Here is a 12,124-nt window from a genome sequence, read left to right as displayed (position 1 = left end):
TCCCAGTGTCCTCAGAGTCCTCAAAGAGAACACAAATATATTGCCTTTCTTTGACACAGATAGACTTCAACATGTCAAGAGCAAGGTTCTTTGTGAAGTTGTTACCTGTTTTGTAAGCATGTTTTCACTGCAGAAAAAGCAGATTTTGCCTTTCCCATAGGCTGAACAGTTTTCTTCACAGTGTTGTTCTTCTGCCACATCAGAAATCTGCTTTTAGTTACCTGACCAGGAAAGGTCAGCAGATTGGTTTGTCAGTGGGAAAAACTTGGTGCTGCATATTAAGACAGCCTTGGCAACAAGATCATATTTACAGTAGCTTCATATATACAAAGGTTTGATGTTAAGATTGATGACAAAGCTAATGTAAACCAAATTCCTATTAATTTTTTCCTCTTGTTGTTCAACCTAGCAACTTTTACAATATGAGTTTCTCATTAGAGTTAGAATCAACTCAAAGCGGTTCATTTAAAAAAATGTGACTTGGCAGAAGCAAAGTCAAGCCAGTGGTACCTTTTCAACTGTTCAGTATCTTTAATGGTATATAATGATGGGATGGCAAGTCAGGCATAGTTTTAGAGGGAACCACCTGCAACATGGCCTGTAGGAGTCTTCAGAAAAATACCAAACTGACTTTATCTGATTAAAAGCTAGAAACTTAAACAGAGCAAAATCAAGCAACTGGGGGAGACAAAACAAAGATATTTGTACACAGATCTCCTCTGCCTTCTGGGTCCTTGCAGGTGGGTCCTTGATTCTGGCAAGCTTGATGACCAGGAGGCAGCAAGCTCTGCCTCTTCCTTGCTTAGTCCTGAGGAAGGTCTATCCAAATGGCTGGATCCATGCTTTTTTGCACTGCTTTAACTACGCTTCAAAACATCATTGTCCAGCAAATATTTCCTACTTGAAGACTTGATCCCTTTTGTGAATGTGTTATGCTGTTAATGCCTTAGCAGTTGAATTAGAGCTGCTTCTGTAAATTAAGACACCCTGGTGTCTTCTGATACCCCAGAGTCTTTTGCAGAAGTTTGTAGTAAACTGATACTGTGTGAGAGATTCAAACTCCTTTACTCATCTGTGTTTACATACCTTTAGATACCCAACTGAGGACTTCTGGTTACTCTGGAGTCCGTGGGAAGAAAGAGTCTCCTGCTAAATGTCTCTTCCTTTTAGATACCTAAAATGTATTTTGTTATTAACACCCCTCTAAAGTAGTTCTTTAATTCATTAACAAATCCAAATCAATGATAAATTTTGAAGTGTTGATCTTGAATAGTTAAATGCATGAAAACCTGCTATTCAACCACATTGCTTTTGACCTACCTATGAAAGCAATGTCACTTCAGATTTTTTTCCAAGAGCTAGAGTAGGGTGGCATAGAGTCTAGTGGCAATCACTAGACTCAGGTCTGAAGAGGTTTGGATGTTACTTTAGAAAGGGTTTGGCAATCATAAAACTGCTCTAACTGGATCAGTGAGATCAATGAAGTGTGAGAAAATAGATCAGTTTTGAGTAAAACCGTGTATAGTTTAATTTGAAATATGCAGCTGCAGTTTGGCAGAATACAAAATATATAGAAGCAGAATGCTTTTGTTCAGCTTAAAGTTAAAACATTTTTTTCCAGCTATCATTTTACAGCTTAAGATAATGGATTTTGGCAGTGTGCAGAGCTATTAAGTAATGTTTATTAAAATGGATAAGAAAGGACTTAAGAGGTGGCCTGTAAAAGAGAATTTTTAAAGGACTGGCTAGTGGAATAAAGAAATAGCATTTTCTCCCAGAACTAGTTTTATGTCCCTGGATAGGTCATTAGTGAAAAAGATTCTGGTGATATCATCTTAATATTTAGTACAGTTTGTGAAGTGATATGGAAACTGTACTTATGTAGGTTTTTTTCACCTCTGCTGTGAGGCTGAAAAATTTAAGTGTGTTAAGCATCCTGGAGAGAGAAATAATCAATTATATTTAAGTTTGTTGTGGTCACAAAGCTAGCATATAGTCTGACATGAACTCAGCATTCCCAGGGTCTATTATCCATTGTGCAGTTCTTCACAATAGGCAATAGATGTGTGAAACTCCATGCCAAAAGTCATTAAAGTCACTAAAATGTGCATGGACTCAAGGAGATGTTGGCTAAGTGCCATGAGGTGATATAACCCAGGGTTATTAAATACATAGAAACCACATCCAGCTCAGGGTGTCCCTCAGCTCAAAAGAGATTGATGCTGACAGAGTATTTTTATTCCTTCCTAAGCATTTGCTTATGACCCATTCTTGAATTGATGCAGACACTGCTATTAGAATTTAAGTAAAACATCTGACTCATTTAGATGCTCTAACCTTGCAGCCACAGACCATAAAGAAGGATAAAGAATATTTGATGAGGTGGACCTGTAGTCTTACTCAGCATAGCCATTCCTCCATTCTTCTGAAACCATCTCTGGCCTAATTCAGGAAGATGTTTAAATGGTTTTTTGAATGTTTTTTTTCAAGATGGGCCTAGACATATGCAGTTCCGAGCTTCAGCTTAAGTCCTGCTGTATAGGTGTGCATTTCTTTGTTTTTCTATATAGAAGTGCTTTTGCTATCTGTGTATCTGCTAAAGGTCATAAAGCTGAAATGGCAAGTGAAGCCTATGGAGCACTACAGAGCCTTGGACAAAGGGCTGCTAACTTACTGCAGTTAGAAGCAGAGCATCTGTGTAACTGCTTTAATTATTTTTGTTTGTTTGTTTTTTGTTTTAAGTAATGGAATAAGCTTTATTGTCATACATATCCTCCCAAATGACTTCTGTTTTTCATGAGCACTAAAATCTTAAGACATGACATCCAGGCTAGCTGTGGAGTTGATGAAACCCTGTATGTCTCTTTGCAGCAAGGGGTATCCAGGCCCCCTTCTTGCAGATCTTCCCCAGATCAATCTTCATCTGCTCAAATGCAGGTGCTGGTAAGGAGGCTTAGAGTTTGACTGAGACTATGCCCTAGACACAGACCTAAGCAATGTCCTTTTCTCTTTCATTGTCATTCAAAAATGAACAAAGTGTTTCCTGTTTTTTCCCCTGAAATGTTTTTCAGGTTTTGTGGTTGCAGAATAAATAGGATCCTCCCTATTTCTGACAAATGTGGGACACCTGTGATGATCTGACATCAAGAAGCAGGAATCTTAGATGGGCAGAGAATGGGGTGGTGCAAGGAATATGACACAGATAGGTATAGTGTCCTCTTTTTACTTTTTTCTTACATTCACTTGCCTGGTAAATGTGGCAGACCACAGATTTAACAGAGCATCTCTGACAGTTGGTCTGAAGAGCGTAGTGTTTTATGATAGTTGCCTTCAGTTTCTCTGCAAACTGAGACTGTATCTACTGAAGATCTTAATGGAGGAACATTTCAGTTCCTATGTTAAATTTTAAAAAGCCAAATCTGTTATGCAGTGTGAGATTGAACAGCAGTTAGCTTTCCCTGCCTTTTTTTTTTTTTTTCTTTCCAATAAGAAGATGGTTGGGAAAACATGGAAAAGAGTGGAGCAGAGAAATAAAATTACTTGAAATGAGTTATACTGTAAAACCTTTGGCAAGTTCTTCTGTCTGTTCAAAATTAATTCCTGTCTTAGTAATAATCCACTTAACAAAGGCCAGAGCTGGATTAGAAGAACTGTTTGATGGTGTTGCTAATAACGTACTGATTGAATTGTCACATTTTAATATTGTAAAAAAGAAATAGCATTATTTATCTACACTGTAGATAAATGCATAATATCCCTGTTTTTAAAATTGAGTCAAATCTGCATTTTTATGGTGGGTCCAACTAGCCTGGTCTTTGTTTTTAACCTGTTCTGGGATCTTTTGCTGTCATCCTGTGGCAAATGGTGAATTCTCATTCTCTCTGAGAAGCTATTCTGGAGAATTTCAGCAGTGTCTTGAATTAGAAAATATGTGCATGATAAACATTATGTCTTCGTTGGTTGTGTGAGTGTCATGATCCGTGTGAGTTATTTCCAACATTAGTTTTTAACAAATCAGTGAAAGGTAAAATATTAGCTTAATGCATGTTGTATATAGGTGTCCAGCTACAGTTCCAGAAGGAATCTGGGTTTCGTGGACAATGTTAATCAAGTTTTACTTTAAAATCATTAAATTTAAGTGGTGGATGGTGAATCTTGTCCAGCAGAGCAGGGAAACACTAACTTGCATTATTTTTAGTTACAACTGTTAACATTTACCAATAGGCAGTCTGTCTGCCTTTGAGAAACCTAGGCATGCCTGAGGTCTTAGGATGTCTGAGAAATAATAATAATAATAATAATAATTAATAATAATAATAATGTAACGGTAATGAAAGCAATAGTAATAATAATAATAATTATAGTTTTATTAATACAAAACAGTGACAAATGTAGACTGATTTGACTCAGTCTGGGTTTTACATTATTTTGTCCTTGAGTTAAATGCTGTAGTCGAAACTATTTCACAAAAGAAGTTGGAGATAAAGATAATCTTAAAAACTTTGAAGAGGAGGTGAAGAAAGAACTGCATTGGATGGAGTTCTGGACCTCCCAAAGAAATGTAATGTTTGTGTTAATAGCACAGTCTGCTTCCAAGAATATGGCAGCTTTGATAAATGAAGCAACACTGATAACCACCAAAGTCTCGAAAAAGAAAATCAGCAGATGCCTGATGATCTGCTTAAATGGTACCACAACGTCTACAAAAGCCATTTACGGTGCAGCCAGGATGACTGAAAACAACTTTATCTGTGGTACAGAGGAATGTAGCAGAGAGAAATGGATGACCTACCAGGTACAGGTTTTTGCTAGATTCAGATGCTTCAGAGACGAAAATTGGAGTGCTGTGTTGTGACCCTGCAGTCCTGCTGAAGGTGCAGCAGTGATGGGCTTTGAAGGAGGATTGAGAAAACATACTTGAACTTTCATTATAGAAGGAAAGTTCAAAATTAGAGGATGGAATTTATAAACACCAGTGAAAAATGAAGGGTCATTACAACTCTGCTGTAATCAGGAGAGTTGTACAGGTTTTATACTCTGTAATAGCTCCAATTAAATATTTGTCACTGGTACCTTATTCACAGTGTTTCCTATTGAATGAATCTTGACTTTCAGGGTAACTGTTACTGAAAATCCTGAATGCAAGAGAGATCTTTCTTATTTTCCTAATGTAAATCTTGTATCCTGGACAATCATCTCCTTGATGCCCAGTTTAGAGGTAGTAAACATATCCTCTTCACAAATAAAGTGTGGTATACGGGTAATGAATGAAAACTTCTGTTACCTTTTGCTGGAACCCTTAACTTTGTCTCATCTTTTCTGGTTTTTGTGAGATTTTTGTTAGAAGCTGTCAACAACTGATTTTAAAAGTTTTGATCTACACAGCAGTCTGCTGGAACTTTTAGTCATTCTTAATTTTGAGTGCGATGCCTTTTGCAGTCTATTGACAACTTCAAATGTTACACCAATCTTTGGTTAAATTATGCATACTCATTCCAAAGTAAATGTTGATTTGAATAAGTGGGTTGAGATGTCTAGATTTCTGAATTCTTGTTTAAAATATTTTTAATTGAAAAGGTTGCAGTTTTAGAAAAGAATGTTGATGAGAATGTTGAATTAGTAAATGGAAATACCAGAATTTACATAAAATTTTCATTGTGGTTTCTGGTTTTCTGAACAAGTAGAACAACAGAACTTTCTTAGAACTGTCTCTCTTCATCCAGTGTTTCCATGTGTAATCTCTGTGTCCAATGAAAATGCTATAAAAAAATTCTTAATAGGTAGAAAGTTTAAAAAAATAAGCAAGACTAGAAAAAAAAAGTATGTCTGGTCATTGGAAAATACAGTGTGTTACTTATAGTGGTGACTCCTACAGAAAACAAATCATTTGTTTAGAAATGAAGTCAGCAGCTTTATGGAGAAATAAATATAATTTTACAACTTAATTACAGTATAAACATTTCTTGTGGTTGCAATGACTTTGTTTTTATTGTTGTATTAATCTTACAGGACATATGGATGTTTGTTTTGGGTCCCTCTGGGACCTGCTAAATCCATTGAACGTAAGTCTGACCTCTCTTCTAAAGAGCATAACTTTCTAGCCATTTTTCATCTATGTGACTAAAACTTTAATAAACAAAAGTTTATTAACAAAAAGAAAGAAAAGAAAAAAAGAAGAAAAAGAAAGAAAACCTTTCAAGAGATTCTGCTTTCTTTATTTTAAATGTTGATAGTCTCTTGATTAATTTACCACTGTGGAAGTTTTATCTAATAGTGTTAGTTCACTGTATTTAAAAGTGAAGAATTTCACACTTCCCAGATGCTGTTGAAGGCTTTGGGAGGTTTGGTGGTTGTAGCCTTTTTCTATGGCAACCTAATCAGTTCACTCCCCATCTCTTACAGCACCTTCTTAAGTACCAGTCTCTTTGGGAACTGAGAAAACAATTCCATGTAACATACATAATAATGGGTTTTTAAATCTGATAGACTTTCTGTAGATTGAGGAGTGCAGTTATCACAGGTTTGGCTAAGTATTTAGTATTTATTTAATTTTTAATTTGGTTGCTTATGCAGAAGAACCTGGAGCATAGCTGACATTTTTAATTTTGGGGGGTTTGCCAATATCTTGTTTCTTTTGGCCATTTGTGTGTTTATTTAACTTGGAAAATTTTGTTTAAGCTTTTCTTCAACCCTTTTTAGATAACATTGAACCCCCCCCCCTCCCCTAGGAAAGTTCCAAGCTTCTGGGGAAGCAGTAATGTGATTAACTCTGTAATGTTCACACTGTTACAGAAGGGAATTCTGACTCTTTCTGAACAATTCTCTTAAGAACAAAAGATGATTTTGAGTACTGCCTACTACTTTGTTTTAAAGTTATTTTCTTTTTTCCTTTTTCCTCCTCCCTCTTCCCCCCAGAATATTTATAGCAGGCATTTCTGTTGCTGCCTGCCCTCTTCTGTTTTGATGTGTTTGGTTTTGTGTTTTTTCCCTTAATTAAAAAAACAAACCACAAAGTGTAAAATTCCTAATTGCTCTACCAGTAATTTTTTTTTAAGAAGCTTTACTCTGTAAAGCCATCATATGTACACTGGTACGATGTACAGTGACTTGTGATACTGTTAAATACATGCATGGATTAAAATAAGGGCTTTAAGGCATCACTGTGTAGATCTTGTGACCAAGGAGATCTGTTTTTCCATGGGAAGTAAATCCCAGGCCCCTGTTTCACTTAAGCACCAGCCAGTAGAACTCTCTTCCAAGGTTCACCGCATTTTTGAACTGAGTTTTCTTCATGTCAAAGCCTTTGGAGATGCTGAAACTTGGATAAATTTGTAGCAACTACAAGTTTATTTTAAAGTAGTTTGCAGGGTGACTAAATAGAAGCACTCATTTGCAGAAACTGATGACTGCTGGCATATATGATGCTTGCATTTTTTTTCAGGTTCTAATAGCATGAGCATTCTTAAGCTTTATGTAAGCATCCTGTTTGGTTTGGTTTGAGTTGCCCTCATTCTTCTATACAGAAACACAGTTCTTAGTCCCAGAAAATGACATGGCAAGAGATTTCTGCTTTTGGGTGTTCTTGTCCTTGGTAGAGAAGGAGTTGTAAGTACATAGGTTCTGCCACTGCATGGTTGGTTTTAACCAGTGCTGTGTTAGTCGGGTTGGCAGCTGCAACACAGGGTGAATTTCTTGTAATGCAATCCCAGTGTTGTGATTAACATTCCCTGGCAGGACAAGTGCAACGTACCTCGGTTAAAAATTAACAGCATTTGCATTTTAACGTGTCATTATATTTAGCATGTGGTGTGTTTCAATGAGGGACACAGAACTCCAAGGCTGTTCCACATCTACTTTTATGGAAGGCACCATGCATTCAGCCACTGTATAAAACATTTTGAATGTGCAACCATTAACAATAGTGCTTAAACAAGATTGGTAGTCTAAAATGTGTTTTAAAAACATGCAAGCAGCAGTACTTTCTGGTGACAGGGAGGCAGTTTCTTTCAGTGTTTCCCTCGAAGCACACACGTTGTCTGTAACATACCATGCAGGTGTAATGCCTTTTCAGGCATGCTTTTGGCTTGTTGTTGCAAATGTAGGGTGTACAGACCTGTACTGGAGGTGTAGTTAACCACTGACAGAGGCACTTTGAAACCACTGACAGAGGCACTTTGAAGTTCTTTTAAAAAACAAAGGAATTGTGGCATTTTAGAGGCAACTAGTTAAGGTCCATGTATCAATTACACATTTGCATGTAACATCTTTCCAAAATATCTAGCTCTGCTTACCTTTAAAGATAAATCTACTCCTATCTTCACATCTTAACTGCACTTTAATGTGCAGTGATTGCAAAAGATCAGTGGGTATAACGCATTTTTCTCTTAAATCCACTGACTGTCAAATACAAATAGGTGTGTGATAAGCTTTCTGTATGAACATGTTTCCAGGGCACGTTGCCTTTGAGGTGTCTCTGTGGTCCCCCTGCCACTCTGCATGCATTTAGTACTTCTGCACCAGGCTGCTGTAGCAGTTTGTCAGCCTTGGTGGGGGAATGTGTAAGTAGGGCGGTGTGATAAGTTGCAAGTTGAGGTGCAAATGTATGGTTTGTTAAATGAACTGGTTCTCTGGCTTGTGAGGGCCCAGGCACCTTACCTGCCTTCATTATATTCTATTAGGGGAAATGTGTTAGTTTCCAACTTCTTTTTATGCTTATGTTTTAAAATGAGCCCTTCTAAGGTTGAAGTTTTTAACTGAATAATGAAATTTTTAAAAAACCAAACTTATAAACTGAGACTGTTTTCTCTATTATCCGTATGCATGGGTTAATTCTTCATTTAATATGGGTTCTAGTAACAGTGGAAGATCTGCTTTGTGTCTTCCAGTTTAGTCTGAACTCGGTGAAATACTAAAAGTGGAAGAGAAAAATAGAAACCAAGAATGTCAGGGGGTTTGGATTCAAATAAACTGTTCAGCTGCTACTTCAAACGTTACTGTCACTAATTGGTAGCAGCACAGCAGAATTGTCTGAGCAGCTATTTGAAAGGAAGAAGGGGAGTGGCACCTGTTACTGCACAGAAAGGTCTTAATTTAATTTTGGAGTATTTATATTCAGCATTTTTTAGAGTATCCAGACATAAAGCTATTGCATTCTCATTCTCTGTTAGTCCTTCTTTTAGCAGTCTGTTCTGTTTCAGAAGTAGTTCCTGAAAAGGTCTCTTGTCCATTTCATATTTAGGGATTTCATGGCAATTAAAATTTTTAGAAATGTAGTTGTTTATTTAGTTTCACGTTGCTACAATCATTCAAATACTTAGAACTTCTTTCCGAACAGAAACCAGTGCTATTTTTTCTCTTCTTTCCTTGCTTACTCTATGTCCAGGCTTGCTGCTTGATCTGCAAGGTCAAAAACCAGAATATTAAGTAAGTAATATTAATCACTTCACTTCTTAAGAACATTTTGCTTCTAACCTTATGTCTTTATGTTGGTTTTGGTAACTGGTGCATTTAATTGAGATTTTGCACAGTATGTCTCAGCTCCTTTATAGTGAAGCACAAGCTACTTTTGCACATACTTACACAAGATTTCTTAACGTAGGCTCAAGATTGTAATATTTAAATCACATATTTATGTCAAATGGATTTCTTGTCAAAACATTTTTTCATCTATCAATTACTGTATCGTATGAAACTTTCAAACAATAAGCTCCAAGCATTATCCTTTTTGCATTCAGCATGCATGCTGGGTATGTTAACACGTGCAGCAGGGTTTGAGGTTAAGTTACATTTTCTGTTATTTTGATCATTTCAAATTGGATCGAGTTGAAATTGAGATACAATAATGACACAAGTTATAGGCAGAGTTTTCATCAGTCTTCCAGAAATTTGATACAGAGTTGCTAAATCCATCTGTAAATCTAGTGTGAATTAATGGATCCAAACCTAAGGCTCCCAGAAAGCCTACTGGCACCAACTGGAGTTTAATTACATCCCACACATTGGTTTAGTTATCCTTGTAGCAGGTAAAATGAGTGGTGTGAGTTAACTCTTCCAGAACAGGGAGGGAAAAAAGAGCAGGTCCTCTTTGCAGAGAAGGAGAAAAATAAAGTATTGTAGCTTCTTTTTTCTTTCTTTCTTTTTTTTCTTTTTTTCTTTTTTTTTTTTCCAGAAAGGGAAAGGGAAAGTGGAAGAAGGTGTATAGAGGACAGAGGAAAGAAAGGTAATGAAAGGAAACAAAGAGGCAAAATAAGTAGATTATATTGAAAGGAGTAGAATGAAGAAAGGAAAATTCTGTTAGGAATAATTACCTGGAAAATACAGACTATTTTATACACAGAAAGTATTAAGGTGGAAAACATAAGAAGAAGCAGGCACATCAAAACACCAAGTTCTGTGCAAAGGGAGAGAAAGTAAAATGAACAAAAATGGAAAACATAATTATGAGTGTATATGCTTATTGTAAGTCATTTCTGTACTTATCATCTGCAAATATTTGAGTCTCTCCACAAGTGTTTTCATGTTAAATGGGTGAAGAATTTGGTTAGCAGCATTACCAAAATAGGATCACAGTGATCAGCAGTGTTATGAAAATCACAGGCAAGGGTTATCAAGGTTTTAGTTCTGTAGCCCTTCATTTTTATGCAATGTATTTTTTTTCAAAGTTCAAAGATACACTAAATGTAAGGTTTTACTTCTATTAGTGTCCTAAATTAAGAGACTGTTAAACAGGTTCATTATATAACTCTGAAAATTCCTTGTTAGAAGTTAATTTGTCCTTAGTCATTTTTCAGTGCTGGAAGCCAAGAAAGAAACCGTAGTGCTGGGTAATGCTTACAGATGCCAGTGGCTGGGCAGCTGCTGATCTCTTGCCATACTGACTGCAGAGAAATAACACTTGCATCCTTCTAGAGCCTTTTAAGTGTAATTTACTCCTAATTTACCATCATATCTATCTTTAGATAGATCTATCTATCATATCTTTACCACGGACATTCTCAAATTGGTGTTGGAAGCTTGACATAAAAACACAAAGGCAAATAAATTCCAAGGTAAAGCTGAAACTTCATTTTCAATTCCCTTGGTTGTTGGGGGGTGCTGTGGAGCATGTGGGAACACCCACTGTTTGAAGCCTTGGCTGTACCCACACACAATAGAACAACTTAAGGATGGAATTTCAGCCCAAGCCTTAATGTTAGTGTAGTTTAGCATTTGTGGTTTGTTTTCTTCTTATATGGCACTGTTAAAGATAAAAATGAGCCCAAGTGAATCTCAGAGTCACTTTAAGTTATGCTTGCAAGAATCTTGTGCAAACAATTGTAATAGATTCTTCTCACCCACTGCTTTTCAGTAAATTTGAATTTTTGTACCCTGCTTACTGTGAGTTTGCACTGTTGGAAACTGCTGAGGTGTCAGATTACAGATAGCTTAAATATCTGAAGTCCAGCCTTAATTGTTTCCTACAGTATACTTGTCCTTATTTGAAATTCCTTTTGTGGAATAGAAATTAAGAGGAATATTCTGCTTTTTTGCCCTGTTCGTGCATTTTTATGAGCAAAATGAGCTTTGACGGTGTTATTAGAAATGTCAGGAATGTCAAATTGGTTTTAGGTGAAAGACTCCTTGGATGACTCAGGAAAAAAGTACTTGGAAATTAGTCAGGATTTAATTTAAGTGGGAAGGGTACTGAGATGTTGAGAGAGAGCTTGGTCATGCATATATACTTTTGACTGATACTTTAAAAGAAGATCAATCTTAAAATTAAGTTACTGAATCAGTGTTTTCTTCAAAACATAATTTTTATTCATTCTTTGGTTAGGTATTTGGAATAGTGATTAGAATGATTATTCAGTCATTTATCCCTTCTCAGAGCGAGTAAAAGTTACATTTCTGGTTTTTTTAACTCCACAGTTTTCTACTTCTTCCCATGTGGAAATACCCCACATGAGGAAAAGGACTTGGGAATGTTGGTTGATGAGAAGCTCAGCATGAACCAGTAATGTGCACTTGCAGCCCAGAAAGCCAACCATATCCTGGGCTACACCAAAAGAAATGTGGCCAGCAGGCTGAGGGAGGTGATTCTACCCCTCTGCTCCACTCTCATGAGACTCCAGGTCTGGAGCCTCCA

Source organism: Heliangelus exortis, chromosome 1, assembly GCF_036169615.1.
Source record: "Heliangelus exortis chromosome 1, bHelExo1.hap1, whole genome shotgun sequence".
NCBI lineage: Eukaryota > Metazoa > Chordata > Aves > Apodiformes > Trochilidae > Heliangelus > Heliangelus exortis.
The sequence above is the reverse complement of the archived record's forward strand: the minus strand, read 5'-3'. Positions refer to the sequence as shown.